At 37.4% G+C, this 24002-nt stretch overlaps 1 long non-coding RNA gene across 1 annotated transcript in view; it reads right to left on the minus strand.

Moving 5' to 3' along the window:
• The window catches only part of LOC138707981 (uncharacterized), a 152100-nt gene that overhangs the window by 54596 nt on the left and 73502 nt on the right, over positions 1–24002 (minus strand). The gene's annotated exons all lie outside the window — the stretch shown is intronic.

Genomic DNA, 24002 nt, shown 5'->3' on the forward strand with positions numbered 1-24002 from the left:
GTGTCCGAGGACAAAGCACCTACAAATGGTAATATATATCTCATTCTCTTACTACCTAAAAAAGTTTCCAACGCCAACGAAGACAAAGGCCAGTTTTACCAATTACGCTTACCTGTAGGAAAGAGACCAAAAACAAATGACCAGCCTCCAGCCATGACGTGGTCTAGGTGGCAGACACCTGCAGAATGCGGACAAGACGCCAGCCCTAGTCCACTTACACGGCGATCCTCTAAGTTTAAGCCACGTACAACACTTGTAACAACCCCTCCAATTCAAGTCAAACAGAATCGCCATTGGCTGGCCACATTCTTCCTGTTTTCTGATAGGCTATGCCCATGATCATGCTATATACGCCTTTCATGGACAGGGGAAAAAGGCAGCATAATATAGCGGTGGGATTGATTGTTTTGCATGCCACAAACTATACGTTCCCATGGCAACACTGTTCGCCGAATTCCAAACAAATCGGCTGGTTCACCTATAGTCGCTTACTTATCGACTCTGACCTATTTTATTATCGAAATTATACCACCAAACTATCACAGTATTTCGGGCATATTAAATATCTACATTTAATCGTTAAGCAGCAAACGTCAGTCAGAAAATAAGTTTTATGTTATTTCTCTTCACAAAAAAATGGCCAAAGTTTCGGGAAAAAAATGCTTTATCTAAAATCGTAATTAAAGTCAACATTTACATTTAATTTCAATCCGCTTCTCAACAACAACTAAAAACCAGAGAAGTAGGCCTACTAATATCTATAAACTACCTGTTCACTATGGTAGTACGAAAATATGAGAATCTACAGCGAACAAATAGTTTATATTTATTTACGGGGGTGGGGGGCAAAATGTAACTCACGCTATATAGTAAATAAGTACAGCACTGCAATTTCGTAGCATTTGAACTTGAACCGTTTTACGGCAAATTGGTCTACGGCAAAATATTAATGTTTACTCCACTGGTATTAAACTATTTTTGGTCCAGAGAAAATACTGGTCTAAAAGGTACGTTTTTTCGTAAAAGATTAGTAATTTCCCTGGACCAAAAATACAGTACAAAATGCGGTGCTGTGCTCATTTAGCAAATTTCAACCTTAGATACTGCACTATTTTAAAAGGTCTCCCTCCATGCCATCACTATCACTCCTAATTGTTTATTGAAACAATTCAAAAGTAGTATTTGCTCAACCTCTGCGATGAAGTATCAATATACAGGTTGATTCAAAAGGTTGCGCACAAACTTAAGGAGCTTATAGAGGGGTCGAAATACAACAACTTTAGAATAAGAACTTATGGTCTAGGAAGTAATCCTGGGTCAGTGCAAGCCTGGGAATGTCAGGAACTACATAATAGACAATCATACACTGAAGTTAATCAAAGATAATGTTTACTCTACTTTTTTTTTACAAACTTTGTCCAAATTGGCGAACACCACAATCAATACAGGCATACCAACGTCGTAGGAATTTCTGGAGCACTCTACCAAGTACATGACGCATCTCACGAACCTCATCAGATGCTCCAAGTATCCTGGCGAGAAATGTTTCTTGGTCGGAAACTGGTATCTCGTACACGAGGTTTTTGACATGCTCCAGAAGAAGAAATGAAATTGCGACATATCAGGGGAGTGGGGTGGCCATGTAATTAGAACTTTCCTTCCGATCCAACGCCAGGGATATGTATCATTTAGTATGTCACGTACTTGAGGAGGAAAGTGTGCAGATGCTCCGTCTAGTTGCATTCACATCTGACGACGCACGATAAGTGATGCATCCTCTAACAGTTCTATAGACCGTCTCGTATGAAGACCTTGTACCTCACTCCATTTAAACGTGGTGGCAGGAGGTACCGATAATACCGGCCCATACATTAACTGCAAACCTACGTTGGTGGTGATGGTGTTCGATTATATAGTCCCACCATCGGATCTGTGCCCCCGTAAGATATGCGAACTGAACCTTAATTCCTTTTCAGCCTCGGCAATTCATTTCTCTCCCTGTATTCCTATTTCTCTCTTTTCTATCCCTCTCTCTTTCTCTCTCCCACTACCCACAATTTTGAGCCTTCTTGCGGGACAGTTTATTTGCACTTGCAGTCCAGTGTTGCCAACTCAACATGAATGCTGTAGCACGGAGTGGTGAAAGAAATATTATTCAGCAAGTAATAGCATTTTGCGATGAAGAGAAAAAAAACAGGTCAATATTTCTTTCCCATAAATCAGGCAACGAAAAGAGCAGCTGCGATCACATGTGAGGCTTATTTTATTTCAATTGATTACGTATTAAAATTACTTACTTAACTAATACTAATATAATACAACTGTTTTTATGTAATTTATATAGACAGATCAGAGCGCCTAATAAAGAAAATCAGGAGAGAGGGAGTCTGTGCAGGAGATGAAAAGCTAGAGTCACCAGGGAAGAACAGACCAAGGGAACCTTTAATTCTTGTAGATGATATGGACAGATGTATTTTAAGAAGAAAGATACAAGAATTTTATAAGATGCAGAAAGAAGTTCCGACATTGGACAAATTATTGAAGGTTGCGAGAGAAGCAATAAATTTCCGAGGGAGAGAAACGCTACGGAAAGTGATTCGAGACATGGGATTTAGATTTTAAAACTGTAGAAATACAAGATGTATTTTGATTGAAAGAAATTATATTGTAGCATGGAGGGCCAGTTATTTAAGAAAAATTGCGAAATTTCGCAGAGAAGGAAAGTAGATTGTGTATTTAGACGAAACATGGATACATCCACATTATACTGTTAAAAATGCTGGCAAAGCGATAATGTTTCTGATGTAATTTCAATTAAAGCAATAAATATTCACTGTAATAATATAATTATCTGCAAACAATCGTAAGTCAATCAGCGTCATTAGACCTACTTAAATTAAATTATGAATAAGTAATAATTAACCTTACATTATTATAAACAATATTCAAGAGACATGACACTGTTTGGAGGAAGTTTGGAAACATCCCTATTCGGCAAGGTTCGTGGCCTGCTGTTTGTCGTAGTGGGAGAGAAGCGGGTGGAATGGGGTGAGTAGAGGCGTTAACTTTTTCAAGAACGACGACAGCGCTGAAGGGGCACAGATTCGATGGTGCAACAATAGCTATACAGCTTGGGGATTGTGCCGCGATGAGACATGACTGTTAGGACAATTAAAGAACTAATCTCTGGTTAACTGTGCCTCATCTGTGAACAACATGTTGTTTAGAAAATTGGGCTCATTCTCACAACGGTCAACAATCCATTTACAAAAGTGAACTCGTCGTGGGAAATCATCCACTCTCAAACCATGTGGATGAAAGAGGTACAGCTGGCTGTCATGCAAGACACGCCACACACTACTTTGGGAAATTCCAATGGTATGAGCGATTTCACGTGTGCTGGTAGATGGCTGTTCTACGTGTGTAAGTACCTCCTCCTCTTCCATAGCGACTGTTCGAGTCCTACGTGGCCGGCCCACATGATGCACTGGACGTAAGGAACCCTGTCTCCCTGAGTCGGTGGTGAACGTTTTGGAACGTTCGAGGCTGTGGTTGACGTATGTTAGGATAATGGGCGCTGTACAAGTGTACAGGCATTGGGCATTACCAGCGGCTCTGCCATACATGAAATACATGTCTCGGAATTCTGATGTGTATAGGTTGTTCCATTTCACGAAGAGTAACACAAACAGTAGTTATCTTCAAAGTACGTAATGTCGTAGTGTACAATGCCCATACAGTACCAGAATACAAACAACCCACTTGTCTCAGAACGCACTAATGACTAGCAGATGCAAAAAGAATATGATACACCAGTACTGTACTGTACCTTAACAGTATGACAACAAACTGGATGGCTAATCATTTCATAATGTATCGAATTCAGTGTCTCATTGCAACGTAAGCGTATAGCTGCAACGTAGTTCCTACCGTTTCCTAGCGTGCACTGACTCAGGATTACTTCCTAGACCGTAAGTTCCTATTCGAAAGTAGCTGTATTTCAAGCTCTATAAGCTCTTTAAGTTTGTGCGCAATCTTTTGAATCACCCTGTATATCTTAACCTCAATTAATATACAATTTAATTTCTTTTTGCAGTACTCATATTATAGGAGAGTTTATTTTCTCTCAGAATTGGACATTTTCATCAACAATACGGCATAAAACGAACGTCTCAACGTGGAACAAAACGGAGGGACTGGCAACTACAAGCAACGAATCTCATACTTACGCATTAGATAATTGTTGCTAACTGAATTTCTGTAACAAGCGTGGGCACTTAATTTAATCTTATTTACGAGGAGTGTGTTTTTAAGAATGCTGAAGTTTCGAGTCAATTTTAAATTGAGTATGCGACAGAGAAGTAACAGAATATGGGCTACAGTTTCCATACCAATAAAGAATATCTTACTTCTCTAGCCTATATGAAAACAATTTTGAACTGTCATAATTTATTTTAACAGCGAAGATGCCAATTATTTTTAACAATAAATATCTAACCTCCACTGTGCAAATTTTTTCATTCCCGAAAGCAATATTCTACTGTAAAATTATTTTAACGTGGAACGTTTAAGTTGACACATATTCGGGAAAAATGTCCACTGTCATTTCTGTAATACTCTACGCACACCTTACACCTTAGCGTGGGCGCGCCGATGCAACCCGCAACGTATCATTGCTCCTTAGCAGCGCGCTTTACCTTTGGGTAGTAATATGGGAAATAATATTAATGATGTTGGTATTGTGGATGCCTGCATTACCTATCTGACTGTGTAACATGAGAAGTACTCATTTACTCAAGTGAAGGCACCTGCACCTCCAAAAGTATTTTCCCAAAGTTACAGGTACGACAGACACTGATTATAAAATAGAAGTTGTCATTTATTTTCGCACTATTGACTTACTGATCTTGAAGTTTGCTCAAGATCTGGTTGGCACTAAAAGGGATAAATTTAGTATCCCTTCTCTCTGTAAAGTTTTCTTGGAGTTTCTGGTAAGCACTGAACACATCCGTTGTGTTTGATCGGTTTTTTTTCCCCCCCACGGACAAGATGGTTTTGTTGAAGAGAGCTAGTTGACCATGAATGAATCAAAGTTACATTTCACCTTGCTCATTTTCAAACAAAATCTTTTATAAGGATTGGACACAATTCTTGCGAACAGAAGTGGCCTTTTAACCCTTCAAGTATCTACAAGATCCGTTCAATTGCTAACATCAGGGGGGGGGGGGAAACGTGTTTTTCCATGCTGCAGAACCTTACGATACCGTACTTGCACAAAATCAAAAAACTCCTTCAGCTTAGTCACCCAAACGGAATACACATGAAAGTACTTGATCTTCACAATAAGGGCTTCGATATCGATTGGAAATACATCAACTGCAGTCTGTATGCAGTTGTGTACGATGTCTGCACCGCAACCAAATTCCCCTTATCTCTCTTTCCGGTTGTTTCAGTCGTGTGTAAACGTTTTTTCACACTCTTCTTCGTACTCCGAAAATCGTGTTGCAGTTATCTTCGCAGAAACAACACTTACCTTGTCCAGTTCTTTACTTTCAAAACTGATACGAGGTGTTATAAAACAATTTCAGTGGTTTCTCCCGTCACCGACTTCAAATCTAGTTGTTTAATTTTTAATCCAGATTGCGACTGAAAATAACGCACAGCAGGTAGAATCTTTATTTCTTTCTTGTTTGAAGCATTCATGCTCACTGTTATAAAGTTTGCTTAATTCAAATCTTCACAAAGTTCATGAAGCACTAAAGGCGCAATGACAATTTAAAATTACAGCTTCACATTTTGTTTTAGCAAGTGTAAACTTGCGTTCAAATAATTTCGATATCAATTTGGAAGTACAGAAATTTGAGTTAAAACTCATATTGTGATTGGCGGTATGGTAAGCAAATGTTGCTTCTTTTGCTGCCGAATGCAAGTTTTCTCAAGAGAATCAGTACTTTTAAAATATCATCTCACTTTTGAAGAACCAACAACTGCTGACAAACTCTTTTATGTTTATTAGAAATCAATTTATCTTTTATGTCCGAACGGCCGCCGTGCGTTATAGAAAATTCGGATCCGCAATGCAAACATCTCACTTTGTCATCTTCACTGGAAAAATTTTTAGGAAAGTAAGTTCATCCCTAAACTCTTCGCTAAACCTACAAGAGACATATTTAAACGTGTCAAACCAGGACGAACGGGAACTTATGTACAGGAATTAGCAAAAACGTATGGAAAATGTTCAAATATGAGAAATTCTCTACGTAAACGTATCCTACCCTCCTGGAACCGTAAGGGCCTCCAAACACTTTTAATTGTATGTACATTTTACTTGCACTATTATAAAAGAAGTTTTTTTTTTTCTTAAATATTGAATTATTTGTGTAAAAAATCTACTTCCCATTCTCATTAGAAATCCTATCCGAAATTAGGAAGCAAAGTACATGGGTTGATTTTTTAGTAGTGGCAACTATGCTGCAGCGATGCCGTACAAAGGAGCCCGGCAATATCGTTTATACCACATGCCTTCTCCCCCACCTCCATGACCGTTCACAGTGACAACAATAAGGTGAGCAGTTGTGGGCAAGCGGTCGCAATTTTTTCGGAGGAACAGAGAGTCTGATTAAAAATTCAATGTGCTAGAAGTCGCACAGTGTCATCAAGGACTGCAAGAGGCTTGCGGTGCGGCTGCGTTACCTTACCGAACGATAGCAAGCTGGGTTAGAGCTTTCAGATAAGGACGCGAAAGTGTGTTGGACATGCCTCGATCTGGTCACCCACCTGTAAATGACGAACATATATAAACTGTGTCCGAGTTAGTGGATACGGATCGGAATTTCACGATTCGTAAGTTAGCGCAAGATACAGGATTGACGCCTTCGGCTGTGCTTAACATCCTGAAGAACAGCCTAAAACTGCAGAAAACTGTCTCAAAATGGGTTCAGCAAAAATAGCAGCGATATGACGCATCTCGTACTCTCTTGCAGCGCTATGAGCGCGAAGGAGAGATCTTCTTACGGCGTATCATTGATGAGGTCTGGGCCAGATCTGACTATGCTGATTCTTGCCTATGATTGGGATGGTGCGACCTTAAAGCACACCGTTCCCCCAAGGCAGAACGTTAATGCTCAGTACTACTGTTCGTTTTTGCGAAACAATCTGCGAGCAGCTCTGAGAAGAAAACGGCGACAGTTTATGGATAACCCACCCATCGTTCTGCATGACAATGCTAGGGCGCATACAGCTGGAGTTGTGTCTGAATTGTTTAATCGTTGAGGCTGGGAAGTGCTCTATCATCCGTCATATTCTCCGGATTTAAGTCCCTGCGACTTCGATCTAATCCTTAAGGTGACACGTATGCAGAAATGTCCTCATATGATTAATGCCCTCTCACGACTGCAATTTTTTACATACAGCAATGAAATTTTGTACAGTTGTTTATATCTATATCTTCCATTACTGTAATTTTTTTCAAATATCTTAGATTATAAGAAAGAAAGTTACACCACATTTTATTTTCCAATACATTACGATATCTAGGTGCATTTTCCTCGGCATCCATTTGAAGAAAATGAATGAAAATTCACACACATATATTAGTTAAGTAGTACTACATCTCACTGCAACAGTTTTTACATATTTGCTTCCATTGAATTTTAAATGATTTTTTAATGTGAACTAAAATTTTTACTTAAAAATAATGCACATTTCAAAGCACAAAATCTATAAAAATGATCATATAAGAAAATTGCTGCAGCAAAAAATCCATAATATTAACATGAATGTGTGTGCCAAATTTCATTAAAATATCTCTAATAGTTTTTGAGAAAAAGGTACCTATGTATTGAAAATTTAAAAACTGAGAAAACGATAGAAGAAAATGATGTTTGGTGATTTTTGAACATAGCTTACTTAAAATCCCCCATAACTGTAGTCAACATCCTCGTCCTGGTCTTCTGCAGCCCTCTTCTTTCCTCTACTCCTTTGCCTAGCCTGTTGGGAAAGTTTTTCAGTCCTCACTTCAGCAAACTTTATCCGTTGTTCATCGACCCGTTGCAAAATTTGTCTCATGAACACTCCTGGCGTAAATCCTAACTTCTCAATGACATGGAGTCTTGCTATATTCCCATCATTGAATACAGCAGTAGCATCAAAGGTTGCTATCCTAACAACCAGATTTGACACAAATGTTGTTTTTGGACATCTCTTCCATATGAGAGAATTGAAACACTCGTTCGGATTCTGCGTTTTGCCATGCAGACACTTTTTTAACAAATCTGAATCACAAAGTGCTTGGTAAACTGGTTTAATTGTCAGCATTACTTCTTCTGGAAGACTGTTCTTGTGGACATACCTTTCCCCAGTTTTCTGCAATATTTTGTACTTACACCATGTGTCTGAACAAAGTCCATGTTGTGGTTTGTTGTCAGTTGACAAGTAATGAAACCATGTGGCCCACACAGCTTGTCGCATACTTTGGAGGTTATTGAGGTTGCTTCTAATTGCATTACCATAGTAATTCTGCAAACTGTCAATTCTTTTTTTTGTCAGTCTATTTTTTCCCCCAATTGGCTTTCCATCTTTTAGAACTTTACCCTTATTTTGTTCTACTAACCTTCTCAACCTTCCTCCCATTCGCTTCTGAATGTGACCAATACATTCCAATTTCTGTATAATGCATTGATCTCCATAGGGCATGCTCTCACTCACTGCTTTGAAAGCACTGGAGTCACCATCACCCAGGTATTTTGTATACCTGACTCCGTGCTTTTGTAGTGAGCGATGGAAAATCAGCTTCATTCCAGCAGGCTCCATCCCTCCACTTGAACCAGAATAATTTCTACTGCAGCTTTCAGAATGCTGATTGGACCATTCTTTTTCTTTGGTTTTATTGCTATCAGGTTTATGTAAGGCACAAACTGTGCAGTGCTTGGACATAACTTGTATATCTAATACCTTTCCAGTGTCTACAGAAATTACACTCGATACACCATGAAGACTCGTATGGCCTCTTCTCATCCATGTGTTGTCACAAGAAACTGATAAATCTGTAGCAACACAATCTTCAACATTTGAATTATCAGAAATAGCTTGTTGAGCTGCTTCTTTCATACTCTCTTCACACACTTCCTGTAAGACATTGTGCAATTTACGGTTTGCAGCAGTGAATCTTGATTGAGGGGGTGGCATATTCATAATACCACATAATAAATTTCCAGCCTCTCTTCCAGCACCAATACACCTAAGACCATAAGTCAGTCTGATGTTTGCCTCATAATTTCTATTTATGCCCTTAGATGTCTTGAATGCTGTGTTTGTATTACAATCTTGACATACAATATGCAAGTTACACACAACACCCTCTCTTTCCCCATCATCTACAATTTTTATATTTTTTCCTCCACAAAATGAGCATTGACAGGCATGAGTTACTGCCTCACAGAGTAATGATAAATCTATTATTCTAAAACCACTATTTATTTCATCAACACTACTATTTACATCTATGCCTACACCAACCTTTCTCTTCGAAGCACTTTGTTGTGTCTGTGATTGAACAAACCTAACCTCTCGTAAGTTTTTAGGTTTTGTATTAAAAATATGAGACTTTGGAACTTTTTTGAACACTCTTTTCGGCCTCCCCATTATTATATCAACCTATAGATAAGTAGAGAATCAGAATTTTACATTCATTGAGTGCAAAACATGTAATTCACAAATAAACACAAAACTCGCACGTGATAACCATGAACCATAGCCTTCTACACAATGGTTGCTGAGTTTAGACTTCTTGCCTGTTCAGTAACTTCAAGAACAGGCCTACTATATATAATAAATTTGAATTGCCTGCAAGAAAAACTGTAAAACAACACAAGAACCAAAGATGACAGGAGAGAGAGCAGAGAAGGTGGGCGTGGCAGATGACAGCACCATGGTATTTAATTTTTTTGGGGCACAAGGGCTTCGAATTGGAACATAAAATTTCGGGAAATGATAACTGAATATCTAAACTATGGAAAGAGAAAATAAAAAAAATATATGATTTTTCAGTATTTTCTGCCTACATGACACCTTAAGATGAAGGATCCACTTCGCGGGATTCGCTTCCGAACAGTTGACGTTTTACAGGCAACCGACCGCTCTATTCGCACTATCAACAAATTAGGCAGTGCCAACGGGATCCAATGGCTTCCGCATCGCTGGGAACACGTACGCAATGCTGGTGACTACATCGAAGGCTTGTAAAACTTATAGGCCTAACCATGGAAGTAGGCTATGTAGCGAGAAAGAAAATAGTTGCCAGAACTAAAAAATCAACCTATGTATTCTAAAATAGTAAACTCTTTTTAGTAACCATGTAAAGAGTCAAACTATTCCTATTAAGAGGAACTCTACCTCAAAAACAGTGAACTGAAATCAACAAATCTGTCTCTTAAACAATATTTCCTTGAAAATGTCAATTTTCTCTTACATATGGCACCATTGACATAATAATAATAATAATAATAATAATAATAATAATAATAATAATAATAATGGCTCGGATTTCTATTACCTAAAAGCTCCAGAAATACGCATAAACTTATGCCCTAAAAGCACCAAAATGACATAGAAACTGGAAATATGACGCAGAAGTAAATACAGTCCAAATATTATTTTTATTTTTTTTTATTCATCATTCAATAAAATTGTATGTATGAATATTAACTCCTTTAATGTGGACTTGGTAGGAATAAGAATAATTATGTATATTTCTAAGAACTTCCGGAAAATATTGATATTTATTTACTTTCAGTAAAGGAATGTTTTGATGAAGCTATAATCTCACAAACATCCTTAGAAAAATCAGATGCACTCCGATTTCAGCAGCGAATTGTCTATTTAGACAGTTTGTCTTTAGAAATACTGCAATGTTGTTGGATTGATTCTAAGCCTTATCATTTACCTCATGAATTCTGTAAAATAAAATTTCCCCATCAGTACTAAAATACTTTTACCAAACTCTTTAGCAAATCCACATCCACGCAATTTAACACGATCAGAGTACTTTACTTTAGGCATCGTAAAACGAAACTCGTATACTGCACAAACTCATACTTCACAATTAATAGAGAAGACGAAAGGATTCTGAGGAAGGGAGGAGAGGATGAGGAATGAAAAAGTCCAACGCCGTCCTTTGCCAGACTAATGCTTTTACGGCTATGTTAACAAGATCACTGACTGTTTATGAATTACTACCAGGCAACAGCGGGGTTGGGAGCACGTGCATCAACGTCGGTTAAAAATGTAATAACCATGGATAAAATGATTTTTTTCTGCACCGGTTACTTAATCATGTTTAGCCGATACCTCATTTAACCGGGGTAAAAGCCTGTAATGGTACACTGTTTCTACAAAATGACGAAAGGAAAGCACTGCAAAGACGACAGTCACCGTCTAAAAACGACTGTGCTTACTCTGTTCTACATCGAAACGAACGTATCCTGTATCTTCGCGTTGCATTTGTTTGCCTTTGGGAGTTGTTATATTTACGGGTTGCATTTCTTTGTTTTTCAGTGCTCTTAGTTTAGTATCGTACGAAATGGAAAATTAAAAGCGAAAATGATAATATATCAATGTGAATTTGAAGTGTTGATAGATTTCATTATTAGATTTAAATATGGGGAATCCTTAATATGTTATATTTAAAACAAATCCATAAGGAAATGGACGAAGATTAGAAGAAATGTGTGTACAGATCCAGAAGCAAAATTTGGTGAACTGAGTATAAGCAGTAAAGGGATAAATTTAGATTGGCCGCATTCGAAAGGAAGATATTGCGAAGGATTTTTGGACCTGTAAGGTATGGTGAAATTTGGAGAATAAGATATAATAACGAATTATACCAGCTTTATGAGTCTCCCGATATAATAACATCCATTAAGATTGCTCGTCTGAGATGGGCAGGGCATGTTAAGAGAATGGATGAATGTGAAATACCTAGGAAGGTTATGGAATATGGGATTGCTGGAGGAAGAAGAGTTGGAAGGCCAAAGCTACGATGGATGGACTGTGTTATGGACGACATTAAGAGCCTTGGAGTGAAGAAATGGTGGACGGTGGCTAAAGATCGAGACCGATGGAGAAGAATTCTTAAAGAAGCCGAGGCCCGATCCAGGCTGTAACGCTATGGATGATGAGTATAAGCAGTATGTTATAACTGAAACTTGGAAAATTCAGGTGGCCCAAATTTTGTTTCTTGGTCTATACAATCCAGGCCCCAATTATACCAGAAAAGTATGCAATATCCTAAGTTCCATCCATAATCTCTCTTTGTTCAGGCTGCGATGTACGAAAAGAGATATTAGAATTATCCCCATTAAAATACTGAAACTACAAGTTGCAAATAATAATGTTAACTGCCGATTCGTGGAAAAAAATAGTACTGTTTGTGGGTTATTCCAAGTGATCAATTTGTTGCAGCAAAGATGACACGATAGATTTTGATAAACGAAACCCTTTTGAAATTTACTGTCCCTTAATTCCTCGTAAGAATTCTCTTGCCATTAATAAAACTTAACGCTCAACATCATCCCTGTCAAAGTACAAACTAATCACCTTCTAACAATCAGATGTAGATCTGGCCACCATTTTGTTTTACTAGGCTTGCTGATCACTGGTCATCTTCTTTAACCATTCGAATATGGCCGGTTAGAGATTATAGTGATAACCTCCTGTTGAAGTTCTAAACGAGGTCGATGCACTGTAAAAATGCTTAACCAGAGATTAGGTAGCAATTTTAACTGGTACTAACAGACGTTAACAGGGTACAACTGTTAACAGGATTACTGACTGTTTATGAATTATTATCTGGCAACAGTGGGATTGGGAGAAATGAAGTGTGTAAAGGCACGACTCACCAGTGACAAACTGGCCTAACATTCGTTTGTCCTTTGTGTTTTGACAAATTATTGCTGGCGATTCCCGTCTGGAATGTCTTCAGTAGTCGTCCACTTAATGCAATTGTTCGTGTTTATTTAATTATGACAAACTGATTTCAATTTGGCATCATACATAAAAATACATTTGACATACACTTATTTCCCCACCTGCATGATGCACGAGTAGTCTCTGGTATGGACTATTATTTCTATAACTATCGATGTTTACTTCTTGCCAGCACTTGTGAATACTGTAAAGGTTGTGAAACTGTGTTCCAACACCACCTGCTTTTATTCTTCTCTTTCATTTCAGAATTGGACATAAGCTGCTCGCTCAGCAACAACGTTGGGACGTTCTCTTAAGACGTGTCGTTCATCTTCAAATTTCTTGAAATAAAATTTCCATCCATTTTATTGTTCTTATGACCTGTAATCCCAATTTTCTTTTACAGTGATTACAGTAATTTCCGTGAAGTAGAAATTTCTTTGTGAAGGAAATAGTTTTCAAACAATTCCTTAATCCTGCTATATCGTCTATTTTATTTGTCGGTTTCCTATTTTTGTAACCTTGATGTAATAATACCCGTCTCCTGTTCTGCACATAATTGTCCTGCTTGTTGTCTATTTACTTTAAACGTAACCGCTGCACGAGTTGCAACTTTGCTTAAAAAATAACTGTAGCATCTTTCTCTGTTTCCGTATCACAATACTTGGTTAAAATAGTAAGCCATATATTTATCTTGATTAAGTAAAACAGACCGTTGCTAAAAGACTCACACAGTAGTAACATATGTTAACTTTTCTTTAGGACTGATAGTTGCAGCACTGTTAAATGTTTACCACAATTTAATGCAGACTGTCCCCGTACGTAACAGTACTTAGCCAGATGTAGTTCCAATCGACACCGATATGGATGTTTGCTGAGTCGAGAAGTATTTATGTTAATTTTCTGATGTTGCTGTCCGTTGTCTCAAACTGAGAGTTTACGATGCGCTGACGTCATGAAATACAGTATATCATGCAGTTTTATAATCCAACAATGAAGTCAGACAGGTCCAACTAGCAGTGATACCTCATTTCGGCTTCTCTTATCTTCTCTCATCTAACTTAAATCTAGTCCCAGTTGTGCACTTGTAGTCGTCTTGGCTTATCAACTACTATAACTTTTAATTTTTAATTTTATTGGGTTATTTTACGACGCTGTATCAACATCTAGGTTATTTAGCGTCTGAATGATATGAAGGTGATAATGCCGGTGAAATGAGTCCGGGGTCCAGCACCGAAAGTCACCCAGCATTTGCTCGTATTGGGTTGAGGGAAAACCCCGGAAAAAACCTCAACCAGGTAACTTGCCCCAACCGGGATTCGAACCCGGGCTTCGCAGCCAGACGCGCTGACCGTTACTCCACAGGTGTGGACACTACTATAACGTTTTGTTTATTTTCCTTGTAGCCACATATGGCCAGGAAAATAGCGTCCCTTGTTCCCCCTTGCTTCTTCTCTTTCTTCGGAACATATTCAGTATTTCCGCAATGATTGCCCAACCAAACAATTTTTATACAAATTTGAACGCCTTCCTCCTCATAGTTGTCCACAGAAATTCGTGTAATAAATATGGGTCAGTGAACGGTCACGATATTTCAAGCCCAGATCAAGTGCGATCAGAAGAAAATCTTAGGCTCCATTCCTATCTAGGCACGGAGATTAATATGCTAGGGTACAAAAGCACTTTTCCTTCCTACTACTTTCTAAATGGTAATCGGGTGGCAGGACACTAAGTATATTTTTATTAAAAAAAAAAAAAAAAAAGGAAAGTACTTGCAGTGACCAAAATTCGTATATATATATTTTTTTTTTGTTGCTGTCCACAATTGAAGGATATCGTACACACGTTACTTTGTAGAGCGAATGAAGGGTGTAGAGATTGTAACCAATCAAGTACTACACAAAATAAGCTAAAGGAGAATCTCAAAAGGAGTCATGGCACACAGTCTGATATATTTTCTTACATTATTAGGTCAAGGTTTGATGTTTCAATGACGTAAAATCTTTGTCGTGTGTCCAGTTAGGTTTCTACATCCATGGTGAGTGCAGCAATTAGATCCTGACAAGAGTACAGTTCTTCTCAAAAGTTTAAGGCACTCCTTTTAAAAACAATAATTTTATGAATATAGGTATATATATATATATATATATATATATATATATATATATATATATATATATATATAATAAAGTTGAAGTTGTATATTTGTGTGGTAAAGACAAGCATTTTGAGATCTTTTGTAATTTTTTGTGTTTTAGTTTCTGATATATGTCAAAGTTTATGTTAATAGAAATTTTGCTTTTTTTAATACTCGTAAAACGTAATCTAAAAAAGTAATTTTAAAATGTTATCAGTATATAACTGGTGATAAAATGAGCACTTAATATCACTTTGCTTTAATTTAAACAAACGCAGGCAAATATCCCACTTTAAAATGCCCGGAAAATATGTCGAATGTTTATTTGAAGGAAACAGAGCATTACTACCTGCTACTGGCAGCAGACGGCTGGAGCCCATAAGTGAAAATACACTGTGCCCCGCCTAGAGGGATCGAGAAATAAATGCTCACCACTTAAAATCCGATAAAGATATCGTTCTGATTTACATCTGACAAGTTAGAGAAACTGTCCAAGCTTAAGCAACGAAGTTTGAAAACAGCTGCATGCGTAACTTTCGTTTGTTTGTTGCTAGGGCATTAAAACAAGCCTGGCGCCATTTTGTAAGAGAACACTCTATGGTAAACATGTGGACACCACAACAGAAAGTTCAGTGCATGCTAGGACTAGCAAAAAATTCTATTACGCGAGTACAACGCCGTGTTCGCCGTACACGGAATGTAGATCCACTTGGAAAAAAAAAATAAATTCTCAAGTGGGACACAATACTCCGAGAAACAGGATCTTTGCTACCGCAAACTAGTAAACATGCGAAACGGTAACTGAGGAGACAGTCGAACGTGTGCGAACGGCATTCACTAGGAATCCACAGAAGTCTAGAGCTAGTGCCGAGCTTCAGATCCATAGATAGACATGATCACAGGATCATGCATAAGCGTCTACATTTGTATGCTTACAAGATCCAGCTTCGTCACCAGATGAAGTCCAACGATCGTCGCTTAGGGAAAATTTTGCTGCTGAAACGCTTCTACGAACTGATGACAATTCGTATCTAGACAACACTGTTTTCTCTGGCGAAGCAACTTTTCACTTATGTGGAAAAATCAACAAGTACAACTGCCGGACATGAGGTTCAGAGAATCCTCATGTTATACGTGAACATTAGAGATATGCCCAAAGTGAATGTTTGGTGTGAATTGACGAGGAACTCCGTCATTAGACCATTATTCTTCATAGAGGCTACTACATTCACAGGAAATATGTATCTGGACATGTTGCAGAACTTTATTGTTGACCAACTTCCCCCAGGATCGATTTTTCAGCAGAATGGGGCGTCATCCCATTATTATCAACGGGTTCGTGAGTTCTTGGATGAAAAAATTCCCAGATAGGTGAATCGGAAAACGTGGACCTCTTGCCTGGCCACTTTTTTTTTTTCTGGGGCTTTGTGAAGGATGTTGTGTACCAAAGAGGCAAAGCTAACACTTTGAAGGAACTGAGAACGCATCACAAAATAATGCAGCTGCGCTAGTGACTCCACAAATGTTACAGAACACTTGGCGGGAGGTTGAATACCGTTTAGATGTCTACAGAGCAACTCAGGGTGCACATATCAAGTTGCATTCAGCATTCTCCGAAACTCGGAGAGTTTTTACATCGTTATGTAAAAAGGTATCTTAATAATCCATTATTTACATTCAAATTATCGCTTATTTCTCGATCCCTCTAAGCAGGGCACGGTGTGAATCTTTAATGAGACCTCAAAAGCGTGAAAATGTTGGGTGTAATATAGAACCCATAAACGCGAATAGATAAAGTTATAATAAAAACAAAGTAGTTCTTTGTGATGTGTGACAGCGTCTACATCTTACTGTGTTGAAACTTGAGGCCCACCATTTTTTTAGGAACTGCAGTATGGTTATATTTTTATTTGTATAATAATTCCAGGCTTTCTTGACGAACTGTTCACTTGTCCTTTGTTGTGTTATTACATGACTAGTGATCGGTGTAATTTCTTCAAGTAAATTTCTGACTAATTCATTTAATGTGTTTGTAAGCACGTGTGAAGAGGGATGCGATATATGGAATAAGTTTTTCAGATGCTTATGGCACGACTCTGCTATATTTGTGTGCGGAGAGTTAACGGAGGCTCAGCCCACAACTCGGGTGATAATCTGCAGATATGTTTCAATGTATGTGTTTAGCACAAAATCGGAAAATTGGAATGCTTTTTGATGAGTAGGATCTATGCTGAACAGTTCACAGAACGCATCTACATATTCCATCACCTGAACAGTTCACAGAATGCAACTACATCCTCCATCACGACACAAACACGGCCTTGGAAGTAACACACTGTTGTTCTACGCTCTCTAATGTTGATGTTTAAAATAATGAAATACCCGATATCGGAAATTCATAATTTCCTTTGCCTATGTTGCCATATTTAATTCCAACAATATTAGCAGAGAAATTATCAGTCTATAACCGAGAAAAAAGGAATGGACTTCAGCCCATAAGCGTGATTTTATTTGCGTTTGTGGGCTAACGCAATTTTCTATCATTTCGCGCTTATGTCGTGCTCCGCAGCAGACTGGTTCCATTCCGCCTACAGTATGCGCCCTAATCCTCCTCTTTGTGCTGAGGTCAGAAACCACCCTCACCCTTACGATCATTACCTGCTACCTAGTTCCTGACAATAGCAGAAGGCATGCTGCAGAAAAATAACGACACAGCACCTTTAGTCTGCTGTAATTTCTACTGTAGTCATATCGTGTGGAATAATGTGCAAAATATCAGTTTCTGTTAGTATGAAGTGACCAATTGTGGAACTTTACAAAGACAGAAAAAAATCAAAATGAGATTGCGAAATTATTGAATGTAACTAGGCGTTGTGTTCAAAACACGATTAGAAAATACCAGGAAAGTGGGAGATTATCCTGGGGGGGGGGGGCGAACATGGTGATGGTATAGGGTTGCATGAATACCAAAGATCTGAGTGATCTTTGTTTTGTGGAAGGCATGGTAAACTCTGCAAAATATGTGGATAATATGGAATATTACATCCTCCCTTTAAAGAAGAAGTCGACCTGGTTGGCGAGTTGGTATAGCGCTGGCCTTCTATGCCCAAGGTTGCGGGTTCGATCCCGGGCCAGGTCGATGGCATGTAAGTGTGCTTAAATGCGACAGGCTCATATCAGTAGATTTACTAGTATGTAAAAGAACTCCTGCGGGACAAAATTCCGGCACATCCGGCGACGCTGATAGAACCTCTGCAGTTGCGAGCGTCGTTAAATAAAACATAACATAACAGTTAACATTTAAAGAAGAAATTGTTTGTAAGACGAAAGAATTGAATGTCAATGCACAAAGGCACAGTATAGCCGGGATCAGTGTACAAGGTCCCCCTATTGCCATGGCCGCTCGATCTCTAGATCTCAAAGTTACTGAGAAAGGGGATCACCTGGAAAAATTAGTAAGCAAGAAGAAGATTGGGTCACTACAGACACTAAAAACGCAATTAACCTATTAGCTGAAGCTTGCTGAAGAGAACTATTGTAAGAAGCTTGTTGACTATGCCACAGAGGGTGAAGAAATGCTATCTTGCAAATGGTGGTCCATCTAAATACTGGAGAGAAAATGTTTTCTAAAATGTAGTTAAATATTACATATTTTCAATTTTGGCAAGTCTCATTAAAATTCCAATAAACTGGTCAAATTTGGCTTTTCCTTGCATGATGACAAACAAAACTGATATTTTTATTGATTAATTACCGATATCTCATCCACATTTACACTTAATTCTCATGCATGAAGACGGAAGAAATCTTCGCATATTTTATTTTAAAAATTGCAACATTTTTAAAAAGATAAAACTTACTATATCTCAAGAATATATAGTTAATAGTTGTATCACACCTCAAAATGCTTGCATCCACGCACCCAGAACGTTACTTGAGAAACCAAAAATAAATAAATACATTTGATATTCACAATAATATTGTTTTCAAGGGGGGTGCCTTAAACTTTTGAGAAGCACTGTAAATGAAATGTAAGATAATATACAGATTTTGATTTTAATATTACTTGTTATATTAAATATTTACTGTAATGTTTAAGTTTTTAGGATAGGTATAGATTGGACTTTTTCCATTGGTGTTAGTGAATAATTCACAACGTTTCGTCGTCTTCAGGTGATCAAGAAGTAGAAGGGGTTCCTACTCGTTGGGGTCATTACAAACAGCTAAATCTCCCGTTGGGGTCATTACAAACAGCTAAATCTTATTGATCGATCCTGCTACACTTTTAGTTGAAATTTCAGAATGCCCTTCCACTCTTCTGGCGGAAGTCTAAATTACTGTAACAGTCTTTTTCGGGTCTAAAAAAGACACAGAAGTCAGAATTGTTAACAGATTTTATATGTTGCGCAAAATGCATTATCCACTTAATTCATTGTTTCTCTGTTGAACGTTTTCGGATAATAAACGTTATTATACTGTACGTTTATCTTTGAGTAACATGCAAGTATATCGAATAAAATTACATTGCCTTGGTATTTTAAAATGATGCGCTCCGCACTCAATTCCTCCAAGATAAGAAGGCATAGAAAAGATGGACTTGGAACTGCTTCAGCACTTTTTTTTATTCTTAAAAAAAGTTGGGGGCGAAGTATGGAAGTAGTGAAGTAGTCTTAATTGTAATTAATTTCTCACGGTGGGGGAGAGTTTCCTTCAAAGAGCAATCAAGCAAGCCAAATAATTTTTCGAACAAGAATGCTATATGTATAATTCCGTCGATAATGTGCTAATGTACTTTGACAGTTGTACGGACGGACGGGAGGGAGGGCTGGCTACCACCCGCGTGCCGTCATTACGGCGCCCGTCACGAATTCAGCCGTCCCATCACGCAAAGAGCCGTGCTCGGCATCGATCGGCCTTCCGACGCTACTCGGCGCTGGGCGCAACGACTGCAGTCGGTAGGAATCGATCTCCATGACCGCTCAAGCTGCTTTACACACTTAAATTACACTATTTCAAAGCTGCTAATCTATTACAATATTTGTTGAGTACAATTTATTAACCAAATTATAAATACACTGCAATAAATTAAGAGATACAAATTTTCATAATAAAAACTAGTAGTACAGTAAGAGTAGAAACCATGACAATATGTAAATTACTGCTTATTAAAATTAGCAAAATGAATGACTGTATGTAAATACAAACTTCAGGCCTGCAAAAAATTTAGTGAAATTCATTTTTTTTTATCTCTGCTACTATGAAAGCTAAATGAACAAAACTTTTCATGCTTGATACACGGCATTACACCGTTTGCCCCCTTTTTTTCCGAAATAAACTTTCCGAATGACCATTTTTCCGAAACCTACTTTTCCGAATATATTTTTTTCAGAGTACATTTTTCCGAATGGTCATTTCTCCAAATGACTATTTCTTTCACGCGTTCACTGTTTACCGAAATTGATAAACCAATACATTATTAGCATGGTTTTCGTAGTAACCATACAAAATTATTAGTGTCCATTAATATCGTGAAATTAACAAGTCGCGTCGGCCTGGGTAGCGTAATCGGTTTAGCGCTGGTCTTCTGTGCTCGAGATTGCGGATTCGATCCCAGTCCAGGTCGAGGCCATTTAAATGTGCTTAAATGCGACAGGCTCGTGTCAGTAGATTTACTGGCATATGAAAGAACTCCTGCGGGACAAAATTCCGGCACACCAGCGACGCTGATATAACATCGGCAGTTGCGAGCGTCGTTAAATAATCCATCATTTTTTTATTTAACAAATCGCAATGGATGTACAAATTATCACTTTAGGTAAACGGGGTATGAAATTATTAATGAACGGTTATATGTGTATGTATGTGTGTGTATATATATATATATATATATATATATATATATATATATATATATATCATCAAGATAAAAATGGTCCTGGTGGAAACATATATTGGGAATGTGTAAGACAGACAGTAGTGTTCAGCAAGAGCCACAACGAACAGAAAAAGGGGTTTGTGTGTCGCCTCACTCTCATGCTCCGAATAGAGAGGAAGCACAAGCAGAGTTGAGGAAAAGTAACTTGAAACGAACGACACAGAATCACCCAGAGCTTCATCCAGGACAGATTTTAAGAAACGAATTACATCAAGTGCCTTTAAGTGCCTTCCAGCCGTGGACAGCAGTACAAAACAGAATCAGGGCAATAATACTGGAATACAAAACATATAAAGAAGAAAACCGCCGTCTTTAGTACTAAGAAGAATAATTGGATACAAGTGTAAAATCACAATAAATTTAATGTGCTCTTAACGTTAGGCTACTAATTATTTCATTTAATATTATTGATTTCGGAAAACAGGTCCTATTAAAAATGGTCATTCGGAAATGAATTCGGAAAAATATTCATTCAGAAAAAAGGACATTCGGAAAAATTCACATTCGAAAAGTTGATTTCGGAAAAATGACCTGAAACCACATTACACTTTGTAAAACACTACTCAGAATATTAAAATAGCTAATAATTATCTAAATATATTAAATTTGCATATATTTTTTTTTACACCGTAAAGGATTCACATAATAAAATCTGCAATTATCTGCACGATTCTTTTACAGAAAAACCGGTGTTCTAAAGACCTACATCAACATACTCTAGGAGCTTTTACCTATTCTTTCAGGAAATATTTTTTTCTTAATCAAACATTTTAGAAAATTCAATATTTAAGGTAACGATTAGGAAAAAAAAAATATTTCTTGAAGGAATAGGTGAAAGATCCTACACCATATTGTTGATGTAGATCTTTAGAATATTTTTGGAAAATAATCAAGCAGATTTTCGAAGCCCATAAGAAAGTGAAAGAATTTTTATAAGAAGTTTTACTTTGAATTGAGTGCGTAATAAAGGGAATATTGCAGTTTTTCCAACTCTGAATATATAAAAGAAAAAATTAAGTTAGTATTGCTGATGTAGTTTTTGTAATATCAAATGACACCTAGAAAATCTCAGGATAGTTTTCAAATACTTTCCAGAAATTGAGAACGAACATAACACCATTTTGGATTACAAATGCGTTTTCCACCACAACCATTAATACCCCTGAACTTCTCTTACAATTCAAAGAAAGCCCGCTAGTAACGTCCGCTGATTAGTTTCCCTAGAAATAAAATTAAAAAACTTGTCAATTTGTGACGTTTGGTGTTATGATCGCAAAGATTATATGAAACTTTGTGAGACTCATTTCACACTTTTGCCATTCCCCTTTATTTATTTGTGAGCAGGGCTTTCCTGCATTGACATCAATCAAAACGAAATACAGAAATCGCTTGAATGCAGGATCATTTCTGATACTCGCACTTACGAAGATGCGACCAATAATCGAGGAGCTGACGTGCAGAAAACAACCTCAAACCTCATGAACAGGACAGAAGCACTTACGCTAATATAATCTTCATTTTCTATGATATCTGTAACGTTCCTTGAATGCAGGATCACTTCTGATACTCGCACTTACGAAGCTGCGACCAATAATCGAGTAGCTGACGTGCAGAGAACAACCTCAGACCTCATGAACAGGACAGAAGCACTTACGCTAATATAATTTTCATTTTCTATGATATCTGTAACGTTCCTTTAATTATATATTTAATAACATGATTCTTTTTTTTTTCTTTTTTTTTTTTTTTTTTTTTTTTTTTTTTACAGTTTAAAGCTGGGTGATTTTTAATCATTGATCAATTGAGTTTAATTTAGTTTAGATATAGTTAGCCTTATGTACAGTAGCGGCAAAAAACCGGACCGACCCTTGTATCTGATTTCAAAGCCTTGTTCACTCTAGAGCACGATAGACTAGTAACAAAGACTTTCGTGGTTCGAATCCTGCCTGAGAAGGATTTTTTTTTTTTTTTTTTTTTTTTTTTTTTTTTTTTTTTTTTTTTTTTTACTCCCAATACTTTTCGATTGCTGATAAAATTCATGTTCTGGAAATAATAAGTTAAGTAGTAAAATATCGCTGCAATCGAAAAGTATTGGGAATAAATTTGAAAAAGGAACAAAAAAAAGTTTCCTTCCCAGGTAGGATTCGAACCACGAAAGTCTTAGTTACCAGTCTATCGTGCTCTGGAGTGAACAAGGCTCTGAAATCGGCTACAAGGGTCGGTCCGGTTTTTTTCTTGCCACTACTGTACATTTCGAATTAAGCATAACTTTTGGGTACAAACTTCGAGAGAAAATGTGTCTCTGGAGGTACGGGGAGAGAAAAAAGGTTGAAAACCACTGACGTAATCATATAACGCGTTTTAAATTACATGACAACTGTAATGAAATAATCACAATTTAAATTCTGAACATTCTGTGAAGTCACTGGTCAACTGTAGGTACACACACACACACACACACACACACACACACACACACACACACACACACACACACAGAGAACTCCAAGCTTTCTTTTTCGCGAATAAACGTAGCATCAAAACTATTATACGAAGTATCAAAGGAATTATTATAATGCTGCAACAAAAATGTATTTGGGTAGTTCTGAAATAAAGTGGAAATATGTGTTCGCGTTTTTCGTTTCTTCTGTTTTGTATTCTATTAAAAATAGTTTTCTTTTAATTATATGTTCTCAAGTGAATTACCATTATCAAGAGCCAGAAAGTAATAATTTATAGATTTTCTTTAACAGAATTTACTTACAAACAAAACTGAGTTATTATGTATCTTATTGTAAAGAAAATTAATATTTAACTATTGTAAATAAATCAAAATACCTTTATCTATTATTTTAAATAACTCAGAAAGAACCATAAACCTGTTTTATTTTTGCAAGCACATAAAAGTGCAGGTTCAGTGAAAACTCACTAGTAGGCAACACAAGCATGGACATGTGCTTGGATGAA

This window comes from Periplaneta americana, chromosome 10 (genome assembly GCF_040183065.1).
Source record: "Periplaneta americana isolate PAMFEO1 chromosome 10, P.americana_PAMFEO1_priV1, whole genome shotgun sequence".
In the NCBI taxonomy this organism is placed as follows: domain Eukaryota; kingdom Metazoa; phylum Arthropoda; class Insecta; order Blattodea; family Blattidae; genus Periplaneta; species Periplaneta americana.